General features: G+C 47.2%; 1 long non-coding RNA gene across 1 annotated transcript in view; it reads right to left on the reverse strand.

Moving 5' to 3' along the window:
- Positions 1–6,326: 6,326 nt before the first annotated feature.
- Positions 6,327–21,689, reverse strand: part of LOC144378109 (uncharacterized) — a 22,215-nt gene continuing 6,852 nt past the window's right edge. Inside the window, exon 2 of the long non-coding RNA XR_013439645.1 lies at positions 6,327–8,247. This is a non-coding gene — a long non-coding RNA (uncharacterized LOC144378109). The remainder of the gene's footprint in view (positions 8,248–21,689) is intronic.

The following is a 21,689-nucleotide window of genomic DNA, read 5'->3' on the forward strand; positions in this document are numbered from 1 at the left end:
TTTTGATAAAGAGCTACATAAACAAATAGAGGAAGAAAAGATAACTTCAATCAATAGGGAGACAGAGATTCTAACAACAAACAAACAAACAAACGAAAAACCAGAAATCCTTGAAATGAAGGAAAGGATAAACAAATTAAAAGCTCACCAACAGATTAGATCACTTGGAAGACAGGACCTCAGACCATGAAGACAAAATATATAATCTTGAAAATAGGGCTGGGGATATGGCTCAAGTGGTAGCGCTCGCCTGGCATGCGTGAGGCCCGGGTTCGATCCTCAGCACCATGTACAAACAAAGATGTTGTGTCTGCCAAAACTAAAAAATAAATATTAAAATTCTCTCTCTCTTAAAAAAAACATATCAAAAAGATAAAGCACCATGATCAAGTGGGTACATCCCAGGGATGCAAGGTTCATTCAACATACAGAAATCAATAAATGAATTCATCTCATCAATAGACTTAAAGATGAGAATGATATGATCATCTCAAAAAGATGCAGAAAAAGTATTCAACAAAATACAGCATCCCTTCATGTTCAAAAAACTAGGGATAATAAGAACATATTTCAACATTGTAAAAACTACCTATGCTAAGCCCCAGGTCAACATCATTCTAAATGGAGAAAAATTGAAAGTATTCCCTCTAAAAACTGGAACAAGACAGGGATGCCCCCTTTCACCATTCCTATTTAACAGTCATGAAACTCTAGCCAGAGCAATTAGACAGGTGAAAGAAATTAAAGGGATACAGATAGGAAAATGAGAACTCAGATTATCACTATTTGAAGTGATATGATTCTATACCTAGAAGACCCAAAACATTCCACCAGAAAACTTCTAGAACTAATAAATAATTCAGCCACGTAGCAGGATACAAAATCAACAGCCATAAATCAAAGGTATTTCTGTACATCAGTGACAAATCTTCTAAAAGAGAAACTAGGAAAAATACCCAATTTACAATAGCCACAAAAAAAATAAAATATTTGGGAATCAACTTAATGAAAGAGGTGAAAGACCTCTACAATGAAAATTACAGAATGCTAAAGAAAGAAATCAAAGAAGACCTAGAAGATGGAAAGATCTACCTTGTTCTTGGATAGGCAGAATCAATATTGTCAAAATGACCAAACTACCAATTTAATTAACTATACAGAGTTAATGCAATTCCAACCAAAATCCCAATGACATTCCTCACAGAAATAAAAAAAATCAGGCATGAATACATCTGGAAAAATAAGAGACCCAGAAAAACCAAAGTAATTAGCAAGAAGAGTAAAGCAGGTGGCACTGCTATATGAAACCTTAAACTGTACTACAGAGCAATAGTAACAAAAACAGCATGGTATATTGGCACCAAAATAGACTTGTAAGACCAATAATACAAAATAGAGGACAGAGAGACAAACCCACATAAATAGAGTTATTTCATATTAGACAAAGGTGCCAAAAACATATGTTGGAGGAAGGATAGCCTCTTCAACAAATGGGAAAACTGGAAATCCATTTGCAACAAAATGAAATTAAACTCCTATCTCTCACCATGTACAAACTCAACTCAAAGTGGATTAAGGACCTAGGAATTAAACCAGTGACCCTACACTTTACAGAAGAAAAAGTAGGCCCTAATCTTCATCATGTCGGATTAGGCCCCAAATTCCTTAATAAGACTCCTATAGCGCAAGAAATAAAATCAAGAATCAATAAATGGGATGTATTTAAACTAAAATCTTCTTCTCAATAAAAGAAACAATCATGAGGTGAATAGAGAGCCTATAGCTTGGGAGCAAATTTTAACCACACAGCCATCAGATACAGCATTAATCTCTAGAATATATAAAGAACTCAAAAATCTTAACACCAAAAATATAAATAACACAATCAATAAATGGGCCAAGAACTGAACAGACACCTCTCAGAAGATATAAAATCAACAAATATATGAAAGAATGTTCAATATCTCTAGCAATTAGAGAAATGCAAATCAAAACTACTCTAAGATTTCATCTCACTCCAGTCAGAATGGTGGCTATTATGAAGAATACAAACAACAGTAAGTGTTGGTGAGGATGTGGGGAGAAAGGCACACTCATACATTGCTGGGGGGACTGCATATTGGGGCAGCCAATATGGAAAGCAGTATGGAGAATCCTTGGAAAACTTGGAATGGAACCACCATTTGACCCAGCTATCCCTCTCCTCAGTTTATACCCAAAGGACTTTTAAAAACAGCATACTATAGTGATGCAGCCACATCATAGCAGCATAATTCACAATAGCAAAATTGTAGAACCAACTTATATGCCCTTCAGTAGATGAATGGATAAAGAAACTGTGGCATATATACACAATTGAATATTATTCAGGATTAAAAGAGAATAAAGTCATGGCATTTGCAGGTAAGGGATGGAGTTGGAGAATATTATGGTAAGTGATGTAAGCCAATTCCAATAAACCAAATGCTGAATGTTTTCTCTGACATGAGGATGCTGATCCATAATGGGGATGGTGGGGGGAGCATGGGAGGGATGGAGGAACCTTAGATAGGGCAAAGGGGAGGGGGCATGGGGGTAGGAAAGACGATGGAATGAGATGGACATCATCACCCCAGGTACATGTATGAAGACACGAATGGTGTGACTCTATTTGTGTACAACCAGAGACATGAAAAAATGTGCTCTGTGTGTGTACTATGAGTTAAATTCATTCTGCTGTCATGTATAACAAATTATACTAGATAGGTAGATAGATAGATAGATAGATAGATAGATAGATAGATAGATAGATAGATAGAGAGGCACTAAGCAACTCAGTGAGACCCTGTCTCTAAATAAAATACAAAACAAGGCTGAGGATGTGGCTCAGTGGTCAAGTGCTCCTAGGTTCTATCCCTGGTACAAAAAAAAAAAAATGAATGAGGACCTCTGATAACCAAATCTTATCCCATAGAGAGTTTATCAGCTTCCAACACCAGAAGGGCCAGGCTGCAAGGACCACAAACAAGGTGGCTACAGAGTCTAGCTATTTGGACACGTAGGCCACTGGACAGTACCATGTCCCCAGCATTTAAGTTAAGATTCCTACGGCTATTCCAGACCGCTCATGGACATACAGAAAGAAAGGCTGGGAGAGGTCAGGGAGCCCCGTCCAGGTGCCCTGGTGAGTGCTTTTTAATGTCCTCAAAGGCCTTTTGTTGTGTTGGCCCCATATTAGAGGATCCCGTCTTCCCCACTTTGTGGTTTCATAGAGGGGTTTTGCCATAACTGAAAAGTTGGGGATGCATATACGGAAGTATCCAGCAGCCCCCTAAAACTCTGTAATCTGACGGCGGGTTGAAGGGACTGGGATTGAGCAGATCACCTGTTGCCCCTCAGGGCCCAACTGCCATTGTCCCAGAGTCAGAAACACAGGTACTTGACTTTATTTTATTTTTTTGAAACTTTGTAACCAGCCTGACACAGGAGAGTGAGAAGCAGCTGTGTCCCTTCCCTGCTGTCCTCTCTGGATGTTCTGGCCAACGACAGACCATCTGTATATTGGAGCAGTGTGCACCCACATTGTTTTGTAGGAAAGGCCTTTAGTCACAGGCCAGCGCTGTACCAAAGACAGTAGGTGATTTCCGAAAACCTGTGATAGCCTGGTCCAGGTCAACTGGCCTTTGTTCCCCTTAGAATCTTCCCTTCGGAAAGCAAAATGGCAAACGAAGGCATCTTTAGTCCAAGCATGTGAACTAGGCTGCTTCAGCTGGGAGCAGACTTGGCAGAGTATATGGATGGGGACCACAGGGTGTAAGGCGACCCTGGCTTGATTTACCGCATGCAAATCTTGGACTGGCCAGTAATCATCAGTTCCAAAGGGGTGTATTCCATGGTGACTGCCGAGGCCCAAGACTGCCATGTTGTAGAAATCTGTCCAAGTGTTTTTGAATTTCAACTTGTACATTATGAGAAATATGATATCCAGCCCCCTCCCGACTCCCCCAGCTGGTTTCCAAGGAACCTAATTTCTATCATTCACTCTTATCTTTTGGATCATAAAGAACTTTCCCCAGGATTTAATTGCTGTTCTTTGAAATGTAAACCCCTGTGAAGGCTGCAGGCCCAGTTAGAGCCCTGATTAGTCTCCCTTACCTGCTTCTGTGGACACACTTCCTGCCTGAAAACTCTTGCAGAAATTCCTGCTGATAATCTAAGAACAATTATGGTGAGGGTCTCTGGAGAAGCTTAATTAAGATTTTCTGTGGAAGAGGGGGTGCCACTACACCTGGGCAATGCTTGCCACAGTTCCTGCTGAAACCCAGTGGAGGTGACACTCCACAGGACCCCCAGTGTTCCTTCTGCAGCCCCTGGCATGACCCTTCTCTCTGCTGGTGGCCCAGGTGTGTCCTCTGACTGGTGAGATCCTCAGGCAGCTAGACGTGAACTTTTCAAAGGCCTCATGGCTGGCCATTTGGTTCATCTTGGGAGGATCCCTCAGAATTGGCAAGTATTGAAAGAAGGACCCCAGCTTGGGACCCACAAGAGCCCTGCTGAAGAGAACACAGTAGAGGAATGTGCTGTGAGAACACAGTAGAGGAAACCCTATTATGATGGCCATTATGGTCCCCAAGAGCTGGGACTGTAGAGGAAACCCCTACCAAGTAACCCCGCCCAGTCCCCAAACCCAGGACACCACAGATTCTAGATCCTCCCAAGAGCTCCCCCAATCCAGGAGGGAGCACAGGCTCCGCCCAGGCCTGAGACCACCCCTGTCCTGTGGAAGTGGCCAGTTTCAGCCCTTGTCTCCTGGAGGCCCAGGCTCCTAAGGAGAGGACGAGAAGTGAATGATCAGGTGTCATTTGGAAAGAGTGACACAAAGTCTCCTGGCCCCAGCCTTTGGTCAGCCTTGAGCAGGGAAGTTCCCTGCACTGTGGGCCTGGGGTCACCTGGCGACTGAGTCTGTCCCTGTCCCCTCTCCTTACAGAATTAGTGACTGCTCCCCAACTTGGCCAACCTGAGTCCAGGCAAGCTCCAGTCACCAGTCTCCAGGGTCCTCCAGCTGCCTCCATTGACTGCAAAGAGATTCCACCTTGTGGGACTCAAGTCTCCCTCAGCATGGGGCTTCTGCTGCCCCTAGAAACTTGACCCCAGGCCTTATGCACCTCCTGTCCTCTTCCACAATAAACTAGCTCTGAAGGGTGCACGGGTCCCCTCTGTGTGGCCCTGGGAAACAGACAGACTTGATCACAGGCACAGAAATACCAGAGAAAACACTCTGGCCCTGTCTTTTGCACTCATCTGTGACTTTGTTCCTCACTGCCAGGAGGGTCTGAGATCTCCCACTCCATATAAATTGAGCACCTACTATGTGGTGGTCCCTGGATCCAAAGAGTCCATTATAGAGAAAGGGTGACAGAGTGGACATGTAGACACACTGGTGCCAAAGACACCTGACTTCAGATTTGATTCAGCCTCCCTAGGAGTTCCTTGAGGTATAGGCTCCTCAGGACACAGTGACCAGTGAGTCCCCAGCACCCCACGATGTGAGCTCAGTCCAGGTTCAGGGTTAAATGAGTGGAAGATCCTGGTCTCAGGACTCACCAACTCTGTTTGGGAAACCGCATTCTGCCTCTTGGTCCTCATCATCTGCAAAATGGTAATTAACATCTTGCAGGAGGAGGAGCCAGGGAGCCCTGGCACTGCTGGTGGGAGGGAAAGCAGACCGCCCCCACCCCCAGGACACTGAGATCAGCTACAGCCAGACACACTCCCCACACCCGCCCTGAGACTCCAGTTCCCTGGGAGGAAATGCGCATGCGCACTGAAGGAAAGAAGGCACCTGGCCTCCAGCTCCCAGCAGCCCCCAATTAACCACTCCCCAAAGCCCACAAAAGAACCAACAAAACGCGCAATGACCTGGTGGGACAGCGACTCCCTGGTACCCTCAGTAGCAATGAAGCCACCTCCAGCTTCCCACAGCTGCACGGATGAGCCTCATAAACGTAAAATCACGTGAACGTCGCCAGACACGGAGATGAGAGGGGACACCTCCCAGGGACACGAAGCTGCAGAACTGCGAAACTGACCCAGGACACCCACGGCCAAGACAGTGGTCACCTGAGGGTGCGGGTCAGCCACCAGGATTGCTTCGGAGCGCTGTCCCAGTCTGACTCTAGGCCTGGATCCTGGGTACGGGCGGGGCCTCAGTCCTGAAGCCTCTGAACTCCTCCTGTGTGCGGCGAGTTGTTCTTGGGTATAATGGAGATTCATGATTTTAGGATAAACATTCAGCATCAGTTCCCCCGGGAAGAGTACATGGAAACTCATTTATAATAGGCTCAGCGTGGGGTAGGGGGATGGGAAGTTTTTATCCAATGTCATTTATTCATTGGTAATTCCTTGGCCACCATCTACTCAGTTATTAAATATTGATTCCCACAGGGTCCACCGTACAGGCCTGTAATCCCAGCAGCTTGGAGGCTGAAGCAAGAGGACTGGGAATTCAAAGCCAGCCTCAGCAACTTAGTTAGGCCCTAAGCAACTCAGTGAGACCCTGTGTCTAAATAGGATACAAAAAAGGGCTGGGGATGTGGCTCAGTGGTTAAGTACCTGGGTTCAATGCCTGGTACTAAAACAAAACAAAAAATTCCCACCCTCACAGATGCTCTGAAGCTTCAGCACCTCTTTCCAGGTCTGCTCCTAAGGTGGCAGGTTTTGCAGGTCAAGAGCTGCTTTCCTAGTTCAAGACTTGAGCCTCTCCTCCCCTCTCTTTCTCCATCTGCAAAATCTCCAAGTAGAGGAGACAAGTGCCTGAGGCTTCTTTTGAGGAAGAGCAAATTTCCAGGGCTGAGTTTGTGCCTCAGTGTTAAGGCACTTGCCCAGGATGTGTGAGGCACTGGGTTTGATTCTCAGCACCATATAAATAAAGGAATGAAATAAAGCCCATCAACATCTAAAAATATATATTAAAAGAAAAACTCACTTCCCACTTCAACCCGGATTGTGAGTCCCTGGCACATGGCAAAAACTCAGCAGGTGTTAGCATTTTAATTGGCATTTTTAATTGCAGTTATTTTCTGGTGAGTTGAGGTCTAACTGTGCCATGTGCTCTCTGGGTCATGTGTCCCCACTGGGTCTCAGTTTCTCCCTCCCAAAAGAAGGAACAGTCACCTCCCCCTCCCAGGTTCTGATGAGGATGTGCAGTCACATGACTATCAGGCACCAGGGGCTCAGAAAATGGAAGAACCCCAGGCAGGAACGGAGAGACCCCCAGATGTGAAGAAATCTGATGCAGTTTGACACTTGACATTGCAGGAGTAGGAATAGTTCCTCAGTTAGAGAAAAAAGAATCCGACCAGTGAAGGAAAAGGGACAAGAGATGACACTGATGTCCCTTCCTGGGCTCTAACTGGCTGCCTTGTCTGGAGCTCCTAACATGATCTTCCAGGTCACCTGGGAGCGTGGGTCCCCAACCTCAGCTCTGTGCATGAATGAAACCACGAAGTCTTGAGTAACAGCCCATCTCACGTTTTTCTGTTTAACTTGTGAACCAAATTGCTGAACTGACCCACCTGCTAATGTGATTGGCAATTATTTGTTTTGGAGAGCCCTGAAAGACACCACCTGATTGAAGAATTCTCAATCAAGTTCTGAAGAAATCTCCCATTTGCTGATCCCCAAGCTATAAAAGAGGCTGCGTCCCAGGCAGAAGCCCTCAGGAGGGGGAGAGGAAACCAAGACACTGCTGAGACCTCAAGAAGCCCAGGTGAGCCCTGTCCCTTCCACTACCCCCCCCACACACTGCTCTGGGTGACAGGGATGCCAGCTTCCTCACTGTGGGACAGAAACTGGCAGACTGCACTTAGGGTCATTGGGGGGGACCTTGGAGACAGAACTGGCCAGGTTCATGGGCTGGGAATGGCCACTCGCTCTGTCCCTAAGAGACCAGCAATGCTGATGGGAAATCAGGCTCCAACACCCTCAGTCAGGAGCCCCAGGGCAGGCATTTGACTTGGGGTTGTCAGTGTGGTCTGAGATGCTCACTGTGGCCGGGTGACTTCTGATATTAGGTGACTTGCAAGGGTATCCACAAACCAGACCAAAGAGCCATCCGCTTAGCAGGGAGGTGACAAAGTAGTTCGGTGCTCCAGTCACTGGCAAATTGAAGTCTTCATTTGCTTGGTCTGAAGAGCAGGAACTGGGCTGTGGAGGCTCGAGGCAGAGCGCTCTCCTAGCGTGGACGAGGCCCTGGGTTCCATCCCAGCACTGCAGAAAGGGACGGTGGAATTCCTCAGAGGAGGTGGAACTAGGGACTCCTTAACTGAGCCCAGCTGCTGAGTAAATTATTTTTTTATTTATATATGACAGAATGCATTACAATTCTTATTACACATATAAAGCACAATTTTTCATATCTCTTGTTGTATACAAAATATATTCACACCAATTCGTGTCTTCATACATGTACTTAGGATAATGATGACCATCACATTCCACCCTCATTTCTAACCCCGTGCCCCCTCCCTTCCCCTCCCACCCCTCTGCCCTATCTAGAGTTCCTCTATTCCTCCCATGATCCCTCTCCCTACCCTGCTATGAATCAGCCTCCTTATATCAAACATTTGGCATTTGTTTTTTGGAATTTGATAACTTCACTTAGTATTATCTTCTCTAACTGTCCATTTGCCTGCAAATGCCGTGATTTTATTCTCTTTTACTACTGAGTAATATTTCATTTTGTAAATATGCCACATTTTTTTAACCATCTACTGAGGGCCATCTAGGTTGGTTCCACAGTTTAGCTATTGTGAATTGTGCTGCTATAAACAATGCTGTGGCTGTGTCCCTGTAGTATGCTGTTTTTAAGTCCTTTGGGTATAGACCAAGGAGAGGGATAGCTGGGTCAAATGGTGGTTCCATTCCCAGTTTTCCAAGAAATCTCCATAATGCTTTCCAGATTGGCTTCACCAGTGTGTGAGTGTGCCTGAGTAAATCTGATGGTCACTTAAATAGAGGCCTGGAGGTCAGGCAGAGCTGCTTCAAACCCTGTCTCTACTTCAAGCCCGAGAGCTCACTGTATCTGTAACCTTGGGGACATTGGGGGATGTTACCTGTGGTCACTAGATTTGTGTATCCTCGCCTGTGCAAGTGATAGGGGCTCGTGTCTCAGGAGATACTGAAGATGGAATAAGTCACCCAGGGTGCAGCCATCAACCTGTCTCCTGGCACAGGGAAAACACCCAGCAGTCTAGCCATTACTGCTGGTCACCTCCAGGTGCTCTGGGGAGGAGACCAATTTGTGCTTCATTGGACTCATTCTGTCCACAGACACCAAGAGATGTTTCACACTGGTGGCCTCGTTGTCTTCTGTGGGCTGCTGGCCCAGGTCACATCCCAGCTCGCAGGCCTGCCGGTGCCGCTGGACCCAGGCCTGCCTGAGCCCCTGGACCCGACTCTGTCCTTGGATCCGACCCCAGCCCTGGATGCAAATCCCATAGATCTTGCAGGAAGCTTGAGGGATGGTAAGTCTGTGATGGCCTCTGTCACAGGTGTGTACGTACATGTGTGTGCGTGTGTGCACAGGTGTGCATAAACAACACCCCATCTGGTAGGAGAAGGGGCACGATGAGTAGGGGAGGGGACCTGAGGGCCTCAATATGACAGAAGTGACCCTCAGAGGCCCTTCTATCATTTCCAGCTCTCAGCCATGGCCTGCTCTCCGGGGGTCTGCTGGACATTCTTGAAAGCCTCCCACTTTTGAACATTCTGAAGAGTGAAGGGGGCACTTCTGGTGGCCTGGTTGGCCTTATCGGAAAACTGGCTTCCTCTCTCTCCATCCTGAACAACATCCTCTCGTGAGTTGACCTACAATACGCCCTTGGTCCCCAGAAGCAGCTGAGATCTGCCAGCCCCAGGTGGCAGCCCTGAGGGAGGGGCGGTGGCCTGAGCCTGGAGCCGGGACTCAAGTCTGGCAGGGACACTGGCCCTCTACTCCAGTCCCTGAAGCACGTCCCAGCACCATCCGAGGGTCTCCAGGACAACCCCTCAAGGTCAGCTTAATGATGCCCAGTTTTCAGATGGGGACATGAGCACAGGGTCAGGCCTGAGCTCACTCAACGAGACGCAGAGCAAGGAATGTCACTCTGACCTCCTGAGTCAGGGCCCAGCCCTTCTCCTCTGCACCACTGCCATCTCTTCCCTCCCCCCCCCCCACCCGAGAACACAGTGGCCTTTGATGGAGGCAGGAGAACATCAGCTCCCGCCTCCAAGGTGTCATCAGTGACACTAACAGAGCCAGGCGGTGTCTGTGGCTGAAGTGGTGCTTCCCACGGGACACCCAGAGCTCACTGAGCCAGAATCACTAGGGTGTCTGTGAGCGGCCACAGCCTGGGCCTGGATGGGACTGGGTCAAAGCCATTCCCGAGCATCTGGCTCTGGCTCCCGGACTGGCAGAGAGACAGACTTACGTTTGAGTGATTCAGGCCCACAGACATTGGTGCAGACTTACCACTATTCCCACCATCGCCCATTCATGCACTGAACAAACCATCCGTCCATCCATCCGTCCATCCATCCATCCGTCCATCCATCCATCCGTCCATCCATCTGTCCAGCCAAGCTTTCCTTCCTTTGATCCCTTCCTCTGCCATCCACCCACCCACATATCCATCCACCCACCCACATATCCATCCATCCACAAGGGCAGCCCCTTCCTTGGTAAGTCCCTGTGCTGGCACAGAGCAGGCCACCAACCCTGACACAGTCCCCTCCTGGACAATCTCATAGACTTGAGATGAAGAGGGCATCGTACATGTCAGGATCCAATCTTGGCAGAGGCTGGGAGAAGTGCTGTGAAGCTCAGCCCCGTGTGGCTCTGGCTGCAAGATACCCACATTGTCTCCCATGGTCCCCGTGGGCAGCTCCTCCTCCCCTTGGATGGTCTCTGGGGTTGAAGGTGGTGTCCAGGTTGGAGGCTCCAGGAGCTGATGTTTCTCCCTCTGATGTTGCACCCTGGACAGCATCAAGGTCACCAATCCTCAGCTGTTGGAACTCAGTTATGTGCAGAGCCACAGCGCCCATGGCCTCTACGTCACCATCCCGCTGGGATTGATACTTAAAGTGAATACGTGAGTAGGTCCCCAGGGTAGAAGGAAAGGTGGCTCAGCAAGGGAGACCCTGAGGTCTCTGGGGAGGCACCAGGGGGTGGGAGTGCAACGACCTGAGCCTCCGTCTGCAGCTCATTTGCCACTCTGCCGAGCAACCTTGGGGGCCGTGGGAACGCACTTGACCTCTGTGAGCCTTGGGTCTCCTGGGGGAAGTGAGCTGCGTGCACCTGTGGGCAAGGTGGGGTCAGGTGAGGCTCACGTGCCTGAAAAGGGGGGGAAAAAACCTTCGAATGTGCTAGACCAGATGCCAATAGAATGGTCTCCTCTACAGGCCCCGGTTCAGAAGTCTGCTGGAGCTGGACGTGAAGCTCAACACCACTGCGGAACTCTTGGTTGAGAGAGACAGTGAGGGGAAGAGCCACCTGGTGCTTGGTGACTGCACCCATTCCCCTGGCAGCCTGCGGATCTCCCTGCTTAACGGGTGAGGCCAAGGGCTGATGCTCTGCCCCCGAGGAACAGAGCAGAATGGTGGGTGGATGGAAAGATGGAATGATGGGAAAATGGAAGAGGAAGAGGATGGAAGGGAGGAAGGATAAGTAGATGGTGGGAAATGGTGGGTGGGTGGAGGAGAGGTGGATGGGCGGTTGGGTGATGGATGACTAATAGAGAGATGGATGGTTAGATGGTTAAACGTGTGGAGGGAAGGATGGATGGATGGATATATGTGTGGACAGATGTATGGACGGATTAATAAGTAAATGGAAGGGTAAAGTTTTCACTTATCCTTGTTAGGCCACATGACTAATTTGACGTTGGATTTGGCAACAAGATGTCTGAGTTTAAGCCTCAGCTATGTTAGGGCTGAGGGGAGGTGAAGGGCCTCTGAGCTTGAATGGTCTTCTCCTGTGCGGCTGTGGCTTGCTTATCTGTAACGTGGACCTACAGGGGTCACTGATAAAGCCCCCAAGACAGCAGGGGTCAAGTGTTGGGTCCCCTAAGGGGAAACAGACATGAAGCCTCACTAGGGTGCTGGTTTCAGTCCCGTCACCTGGGAAGGCTGAGATCATACCCAACAGGCAGGAGTCATGGCCCCATGGCCGAGGTCTTCACGTGCCGTCTCAGGAGTCCTCCTAGCTCCACGCAGAGCATGGTCATATTGTGATGTCCTGTGGAACACCTGCCCTGTCCTGGGGCTGTGGGCTCCACCTCCTCGTGCCTGTGTGCGCAGGGCGTGGCTCCCTCTGGGTAGGACCCTGGCTGCACATGGGGTGAGGGGACAGGCCTGGTCTGATGCTGTCACTGTGTCCCTCTCAAGAGTTTTCCAGGTCCACCCTCGGCTCCTGAGTCACACCTTTTTTGCTCCCTTCCCCATTCAAGACCTCGTGGACAACCTCACGGGCATCTTGAATAAAGTCCTTCCTGAGCTGGTGCAGGGCAAGGTAGGTGGGCTGGGGTGGGGGTCCCCCGATCCTTGTGCCTCAGAGATTCTCAGGCTGAGAGAGTCCTGGGGTGAGCTACCTGAGTCCCTCAGTTTGAGAAGTAAATCCACCCGTCCGTCAGTCTTTCGGTTACTCCATCTGTCCATGGTTCTTTCTGTCCCTCCAAATGCCTCAGTGGGCTGCAGCCTGGTCCAGGCCCCGTGCCTGTCCACACCGCAGCTGAACTGGGTCGGCCCTGCCTGAGAAGCCCCACCAGCCCTCCATGGCTGGAGACCAGAGGACTTCCAGGCTAGGCTCAGTGTCTCCTAGGGCCAGAAACCGCCTTCCAGAACCTTCCACAGAGGCACTGTCACAGAGTGAACGCGCCTCAGCGTGCCAATGTCCCTCATGCCTTTAGTTTCTCCTTCTGCCTAATGTGCCTGTGACATTCGTCCCCACACCTGCTCAGAATCAAACGCTTAGACACAGAGAAGTGACGGAAACCTTCCCCAGAGAACGCCCAATAGAGACGATGCTGCTCCCGGGTGTCCCACGGGTGCCCCTTTGCTAACTCCCCTCTCTGCCTGGCTCAGGTGTGCCGACTGGTCAATGGCGTTCTCCAAAAACTGGACATCCCCCTGGTGCATGAGATCATTCGTAAGTGGTGCTTCCAAGCTCTCTCCCTCTGCAAGAGCAGCCATGTCCCCAGGGGTTTTGTCCCTGCACACCACAGGGCAGCTCGGGCCTCTGCTTTCCCCTTACCTTGGTTTTGGTTTCTTTGTTCCCCTGAAGTATCTGGAAAGTTCTGAGGTCAAAGCCTGCCCTCCTTGGCCCCGACACTGAGTCTAGCTGGGTCCGTGGGTGGAAGGGCCCGTCCTCATCGACCAGCCTGAGCATGAGGGGTCTCCAGCACTCCCACTTGCTGGCCCTCCACCTCAGGAGGAATGTGGCTCTCCCTGACTCCTTCTCCTCACGACCATGACTCTAGACTGGTTTTCTGTTTTGTTTTTCATTTTCTAGACAAGCTGATCCCTGAAGTGAATCTTGTCATCAGGGTCTAGGCCTTGCTAAAAGGACCCTGGTCTCTGCTCTGCTGGTTAGTGTGGTCCCTGCTCCACAGGATCTGGGACAGTCTGTTACTCTGCTGGTAGGAGGCAGCAGGGGTCTTGAGACTAATGACACTTATATAAGTCAGCTTTCCCTCCCTGTAACGAAATGCCAAAAGTAATAAATTATAAAGACAAAAGGTTTGTTTGGGCACAGTTTGTTTCCAGTCCATGATTGATTGACGATCCTTGACCCGGTGAGGCAGTGCCTCATGGTGGGAGCATGTGATGGAGCAGATGCTCACCTCATCAGGCACAAAGCACAAAAGAAAGAATAAGAGCTGAGCACACACATCCAGAATCACCACACGCAAGTCCACTTGAGCTCACAGACACACGCTCTCAAATGCATGATCCAGGCCTGGGCTACCCTAGTGACTGAGGCCAAGCCTCTAGCTCCAGGGTCTTGGCCTCCTCCTGTCCCCTGGAGGGTAGGTTTGATGCTGGATCAATACCAATAAGAGTCCATGACCTTGAGTCTCCCTGCTGACTGGGCTCTTGTCCCCACAGACCCGCTTCTTGCTGCAGTCCACCCGCTCCTTCCCAGGACAGGGAAGGCTGGCCCCACGTCCTAGAAAATGACAAGGTGCCTCGTCCCTGGGAGCCTGCGCCCCCTCCTCCCCCCAGGTGTGCGGAACCTCCCCTGCTCCCCACCAAATAAAACCGCTCCTCTTCTGCACCAGGGCGTCTTGTGCTGCTTCAGCATCATGTGAGGGCTCCCGGCTGGGACGGGCCCTGACCCAGGTGGCTGGGGACAGTAGGGTATGGGCCCTGAGGGGTCAACAGGCCAGACCCAGGCAGTGTCTAGTTCTCGGTACTGTCTCTGGTTTCTTTGGGAACAATTTCTTTTCTTGGAGCCATCTGGACCCCCTGGCTCGAATCTCCAGATTGAGGCTAATCCTTGACCTCAACAGCTTCGGGGTCACCCGCTGGGTGAAGAGATGGAGAAAAGGTATCAGCCAATTCAGGCACAGCCTCCCCATCTCTGGGTGGAGAGCCACTGCCTGAGGGACAGGGAGGACACCTGGCACCCTAGGGGCCAAGGGCTGCACCTCAGCACTCAGTCTGCAGAGCCCACTGGCAGCTCTGGGCCCTGGAGGCCTGTGGGGCCGGCCGAGCCCGACTGTCCCTGGGACAAGGTGGTGTGTATCAGCCCTGCTGCAGCCAGGGCCCAGATGAGAAAGCAATGCCCCCTGGTCCACCCAGTCTGCAGGCTGCTTTCTATTGAGTAGCCCACAGGTGTTTGGGTACCTCAGGTGTCAGGCCAAAGAGCACCCATCCCACTGTGTGGCTCACATTCTTAGCTCTGCAGAGACATACCTCCTCAGGAGGTGGTGACATTCTGTGCCACAAGCAGCCAAATGTCAGCCCTGTGACTCACAATGGGAACCGTGGTCACCAGCACCCCAAAATGGCCCAAGGGGCCCTCACACAAACTCAATGACCACAAGCAGAAAAACACTTTGGGTCACTGAATTTTCCCCAAATCTCCCTCCCCCACAATGTCACCAGGTTAATTTTCCCCCTAATATTTCCTAAAAATATTGTCATGTAAGCACCAGTATCCAAAAGCCCCTGAAAGTCTGAATTTCCTGGATTCCCTTTTAATCTTGACAGGGGCACAGGGCCACTGGTGTCTGGTGGGACCTACATGCCTTGTTTCCATCCTGATGTGTCATTCTACCCGAGACATTTGGGTCTAAAATGATCCAATATCAGACAATCCACAACTGAGCTGCATGAGACTTTCCTGGACTTTGTCCTTATTTGCCCTTTGATTGTCTACTCTCCCCCGTTTTTAAACAGCACCAAGAGTTGCTCAGCACTACAAGAAAACACATCTCACTAGAGGTCCTCAAGCACTCCCTGTACCAGGCCCTCTACCTCCCCCAGACATCATCTCCAACCCCCAGAACTCCAAGGAAGTTCATGCCTCCTCTCATTTATCTCTGTGCAGCCAGATGGTGGCCAGCCTCAACCAACCACTGCACCCAGGGAGCTGGCTCTCCCCTGGTAGAGTGGAGTTGCATTTACACCCTGCCATGGTGTGTTTCTTTGGCAACTCTGATCATTGTGGCAAACTGATAAGTAGAAGAGTGTATACCAATTATGAACCCCGGGGAGAGAGTGGTCACCAGTCCCCAGGGTAGACTCTATGCACTTCTGCTCAATGCATCTGCATGGGAATCTCCAAGGAAAACAATACAGTCAGCACTGGGTAGAAAAACACTTAGATGGAGAGGAGACAGAGCAAGAGGACTTCAATAATGTGCATCACTCCCCATGGTTAACAAGTCCCCCGACCCAAGTCACTGGTACCAAACAATTGGCTATGCTCACTGCTCTTGAGCCTAGAGGCTCCTCCCCTTCCCTAATAGAGTCTGAAAACTGAAAACTGGGGACATATTTGAGGGCCTTTGATGCAGACACTTAAAAAAAAGGAGTACATATTGAGTTTGAAGCAGGAAAAGCTATAACCACATAATGTACACACCATGTGAGCTCCTCATCTTAGGGTAAGGAGGTATCTCAGGCGCAAGGCTCACTCTCATGAGACTAAGCAGAAGTTTGAAAGATTGCACACACAAGACTGCCTTTCTCAGCATAACCATTAATTGGCCACTAAGATAACCAAGCAGAGACTACAGAAACTTCATATGACAAAGAATACTTCACTGAATTGATTCAGGAAAGTCTCTAAACAAATAACTACAACAACCAGTAACAATAACAAACTCTGAGGGGAGGGAGAATCCAATTTCCAGAAACTACCGCATTATATTTTTTAAATATCCAATGTTCAGCTAATAAACCATATATTTGTATTAAAACATGCAAATCACTTGTATAAGACATGCAAATCAACAAGAAAACTTGGCCTATACCCATGAAAAACTGTCTCCAAAGAATCTCAGGTGTTGGACTCACTACACAAGAACTTAAATTCACTATTTAAATATGTTCAGAGAATACATGTTAAGAAACCATATCTAAAAACCAAAGGAAATCTCAGAACAAAATCTAGAAAATAGAGAATGTGTATAAAGTCATAGAAATAATTGACAAATTCTGCAGCTGGAAAGTACAGTAACTGAAATGGAAAATTCACTTAAAAAATGAAACAGCAGATTTTAACAGGCCAAGGAAAATAATCTGCAAGCTTGGTGGCAGATCAATTGATATTCTTTAATCTGTAGAGCAGAAAGAAGAAATTTAAAAAATATATATATAATATATATATGAATAAAGATTCAAAGGTCATCAAGCATATGAACATACACATCATGGGAGTCACAGAAGAGGAGAGAGGGTGAGAAAAGAACATTTGAAAGAAATAATGGCTTCAATTTTTCCAATTTTGATTAAAAAAAATCATCACTTCAAAGAGCTCAACAAGAAATTCACACTTAAACAATTTATAATAAAACAAAAGACAAAGAGAGCATCTTAAAAGCAATAGGACAAAAGTGAGTCATCAAGTATAAGAAAATCTCAATAAGACTAACATCTGATTTTTAATCAGAAACCGTGGAAGCCAGAAGGCAGTTGAATGTCTTACTCAAAGTGCTAAGAGAAAAAGACTATCAAGGGACACAGCCACAGCATTGTTTATAGCAGCACAATCCATAATAGCTAAACTTTGGAACCAACTAGATGTCCTCCAATAGATGAATGGATAAAAAAATGTGGCAAAAATACACAATGGAATATTACTCAGCAATAAAAGAGAATGAAATCATGGCATTTTCAGATAAATGGATGGAGTTGGAGAAGATAATGCTAAGTGAAGTTAGCCAATCCCAAAAAAACAAAGGCCAAATGTTTTCTCTGATATAAGGAGGCTGATGCATAGTGGGGTAGGGAGAGGGATCATGGGAGAAATAGAGGAACTCTAGATAGGGCAGAAGGGTGGGAGGGAAAGGGAGGGGCATGGGGTTAGAAATGTTGGTGGAATGTGATGGTCATTATTATCCAAAGTACATGTATGAAGACATGAACTGGTGTGAATATATTTTGTATACAACCAGAGATATGAAAAATTGTGCTCTCGATGTGTAATGAGAATTGTCATGCATTCTGCTGTAATATATAAATAAAAATAAACAACAAAAAAAGACTATCAACCAAGAATTCTATATCCAGAGAAACAATCCTTCAAAAGAGTAGGAGAAGGTAAGGCATTTCCACATAAATAAAACAGAAAGAATTTAACACTAGAGAACATGCCCTAATGAGTCTTTTGGGATACTTGATACAAACTGCAGGAAGAAATAAAGAGCACCAGTAAAGTTAACTACTTAGGTAAATATAAAAGACAGTGGGGTTTTTGTTTATACCTCTTTTCTCTGTTTTATTTAAATGACAAAACAATAATTAGAAATGTGTGATGATGAGGCTGGGACAGAGTGGCACACACCCTAACTGGGGAGACTGGGGCCGGAGGACTGCAAGTTCCAAGCCAGCCTCAGCAACTCAGCAAGGCCCTCAGCAACTTAGCAAGACTTTGTCTCAAAATAAAAAAAAAAATAAAAATAAAAAGGATTGGGGAATGCTGCTCAGCTGTTAAGCACCCCTGAGCTCAATCTTCATTACCAAAAAGAGAAAACATGCAAATCATGGGGCATACAATGTATAAAGATATAATTTGTATAAAAATAACAGCATGGAGTAAGGGAGTGGGCAGAGATCCATAGAGGCAAAAATATTTATATAGTATTGAGATTAAGTTCATATGAAGCTGAATAGACTTAACAGTTAAGATGCTTATTGTAATCCTTAGGGCAACTACTCAGAAAATAACACATAAAACAAAGTAAAGGAATTAAAACAGTACACTAGGAAATACACATCTACACAAGTGTCAGTTGGTAATTGTGAAAGAAAGAAATATAAAACACATAACTGGGTGCAATGATATGTGCTTTTACTCCCAACACTCTGGAGGCTGAGGTAGAGGGATCACTTGAGACCGGGAGTTCAAGACCAACCTGAGCAAGACAGCTAGATCCCATCTCAAAACAAACAAAAAGCCCAACAATAACAACAACAAAACATAATGCATACAAAAAACAAATATCAAAACACCATGTTTAAATCCTGTGTTATCAGCAATTACATTAAATGTAAATGGTTTAAACACTCCAACTAAAAGTTCCTATCTCCAAATACCACCCAGTTGGGACCATGGGGATGAGGTCTTCAACATGGGAATTTTGAGAGGACATAAACTTTCGGTCTATCACATCACCCTCTCTTAATTTGGCCCCTTAAATTGCTCTCTCATGCTTAATTTCTCTGGTTTGTTTTTTTCTTCACATTATTTAACACGCTCTGAAATTGCTGTTTCTTTCTATCTTTCCCCATTCACTGTGATGCTCCCTCACTAGAGGGTAAGCTGCAGGAGGTAAGAGCTCTGTGTCTTCCTCCACAGCTGAATCTCCAGCGTCTGAATCGTGACTGCCACATAATAGATGCTTAGCAAGTACAGGTTGAAGGAAAGGATGGCAGAGGCCACTTCCATCCCTGTGTAATAGAACCACGCTTTGAACACCTGCCAAACTGGTGTCGATGTGACTCTGTCACTTTGGGAGATATTTAAATGGAGATTGGAAGTTGTAAAAGTGGTGTGGATAGGAGCCTCAGGAGGATTTGAGGAAGGGAGGCCCTTTACCCTGTCCTGACTGGAGTCAGGATAATGTTTTAATGATCAAGAAACTGAAGATGGGAGGCTGGGGACTCTGCTCAGCAGCTAGCTGTCACTTTACTCCCTCAAGGCAACGGAGCAGAGGATGGTGGTTCTGTGAGTGACTCTGCAGCCACACTTTGGAGGTGCCATTCATTTCCAAGGAAGGCTCCATTAGTATTTGGCTTCTCCAGGCATCTGGCTGAGTTGATGTTGTTTTGTGAAAATGTAAGTGGTGGTTGGCACAGAGGGGTCATTTGATCTTAGTGGACCCTTATTGAGATTGCCTAGCCCCATTTCCCAGACAGTGACAGCCAGCTGCAGAGGCTCCAGCCTCCTGTCTTCACTTCTTGTTCATATGATTGCTGACACCATTTCCCATAGAGACCCCTGACTCTTGGAGAAGCTTCTGAACACACTACTGGTCATACTGATGGAGTCTGCCTGTACAGCGCCTCACCATCCAACGGCCCCAAAATAGGCGTTTATAAAAGGAATTTTCTGCTAGGCGCAGGGCACATGCCTGTAATCCCAGTGGCTCAGGAGGCTGAGACAGGAGGATCACAAGTTCAAAACCAGCCTCAGCAACTTAGCAAGGCCTTCAGCAATTCAGTGGGACCCTGTCTCTAAATAAAAAATGAGGGGCTGGGGTTGTGGCTCAGCAGTAGAGTGCTCGCCTAACACGTGCAAGGCCCTGGGTTTGATCCCCAGCACCAAATAAAAATAAATTAATTAATTAAATAAAGGTATTGTGTCCAACTACAACCAAAAAAAATAAATATTTTTTTAAAAAATAAAAAGGGCTGAGGATGTGGCTCACTGGTTAAGTGCCTCTAGGCTTAATCCTTGGTGCCAAAAAATTTTTTTAAATTTTAAAAATGTAAAATAAAAGGCATTTTCTCTTTCAATCACCTTCTCTTAATTTTTTTTCCTGGAGATTTACCACCTACAACTCTTGGCTAAAAGCCTCATGGGTTTTAAGCAAGAAAATCCAAAGCACCAAACTCCAGTCTAAGACCCAAGAACTGAGGAAATGTGACGGCACATGATCGGCAAGCCCAACCCGGGGGAAGCAGCAAGGGCCTGGGTCTCCTGTGAGCTGAGCACCCTCCTGCTCCACAGGGTGCGTGGAAGAGGGGAGCAGGACGGGTTTGCTGGGCCAAATGGGCTTCCCAGAACACTCCAGCCACATCCGTCCTTAGCTCAAGAACCCACAGTGGCTCAGGATTCCTGAGCTACCTGTGATTTGGGGCTTCCATCTCCCAGTCTACCACCTGTTTCCTTCTCAGCAGCCCTGGCCCACGGTTCCCATTTCCCCTCACAGGGCTCCTTAAAATGAACCCTCCACCCAATCCACACTGGCTGGCTCTCCATCTCCTCTTCCTCCGTACATTTGTTTATGATGTCTCCTGTTGGGAGTCGACCCAGCTCCACAGACTAACCTCCCCATCCTCCAGAGAAGAGCTGTCCCATGCCAACTGTCAAACCCTTCAACTGTTAAACTGTCATAACTGTCAAACCACCCCCGGCTCTATAAATATGCAGAGCTGTTCTTCAATAAACGGGCATTTTTTCCTATGACAAGCCTTGTTCGTTCTTTCATTTCCTCTCCTGGAATGTTTCACTCAAATTCTACCAAGTTTTAGGCCCAACCAATCTGCTTCCAAAAAAAAAAAAAAAAACCCCTCTCTGACTACTCTAACCAATTCTGCGTCTTTTCTTTCTTGGATGGCTTGATATCAGGTAGTTGGTACCATGCCATATTGTTCATGAATAGATTAATAAAGTAAGAAAGCCAGGGACAGTGGCCCGTGTCTATAATCCCAGAGATTTTGGGAAGTTGAGTCAGGAGGATGGTAATTTCAAGGACAGTCACAGCAACTTAGTGAGGCCCTAAGCGACTTTGTGAGACTCTGTCTCAAAATTAAAAAATGAAAAGAGCCTGGGATGTGGCTCAGTGGTTAAGTGCCCCTGAGTGCTATCCCCAGTAACAAAGAAGAAAAGATTAAGAAAAAGTGATTAAAACTATATCTATTTACATAATGTTATGTATAGAAACTCCAAAATTTCCACTAAAAAAACCTGTTAGAACTAATGAATGAATTCAGCCAGATTGCAGAATACAGGATCAATATGTAAAAACCAGCCATGTCTCTAAACAGTGCCAAGGAAACAACCAAAAAACAAAATTAAGAAAATAATTGCGTTTATGAGTGCATCAAAGGAGATAAAATACTTAGAAATAAATTTAAACAGAATTTGAAATATTTGTTGCATACTGAAAAGAGAATAATGTGGAAAGAAATTTTAAAATACCTAAGTGAATGAAAAGACCTCCTATGTGCGTGGATTTGAATAGTAGAAGTGACTATGGAGATAGATAGATAGATAGATA

Source organism: Ictidomys tridecemlineatus, chromosome 5 (assembly GCF_052094955.1).
Source record: "Ictidomys tridecemlineatus isolate mIctTri1 chromosome 5, mIctTri1.hap1, whole genome shotgun sequence".
Lineage (NCBI taxonomy): Eukaryota > Metazoa > Chordata > Mammalia > Rodentia > Sciuridae > Ictidomys > Ictidomys tridecemlineatus.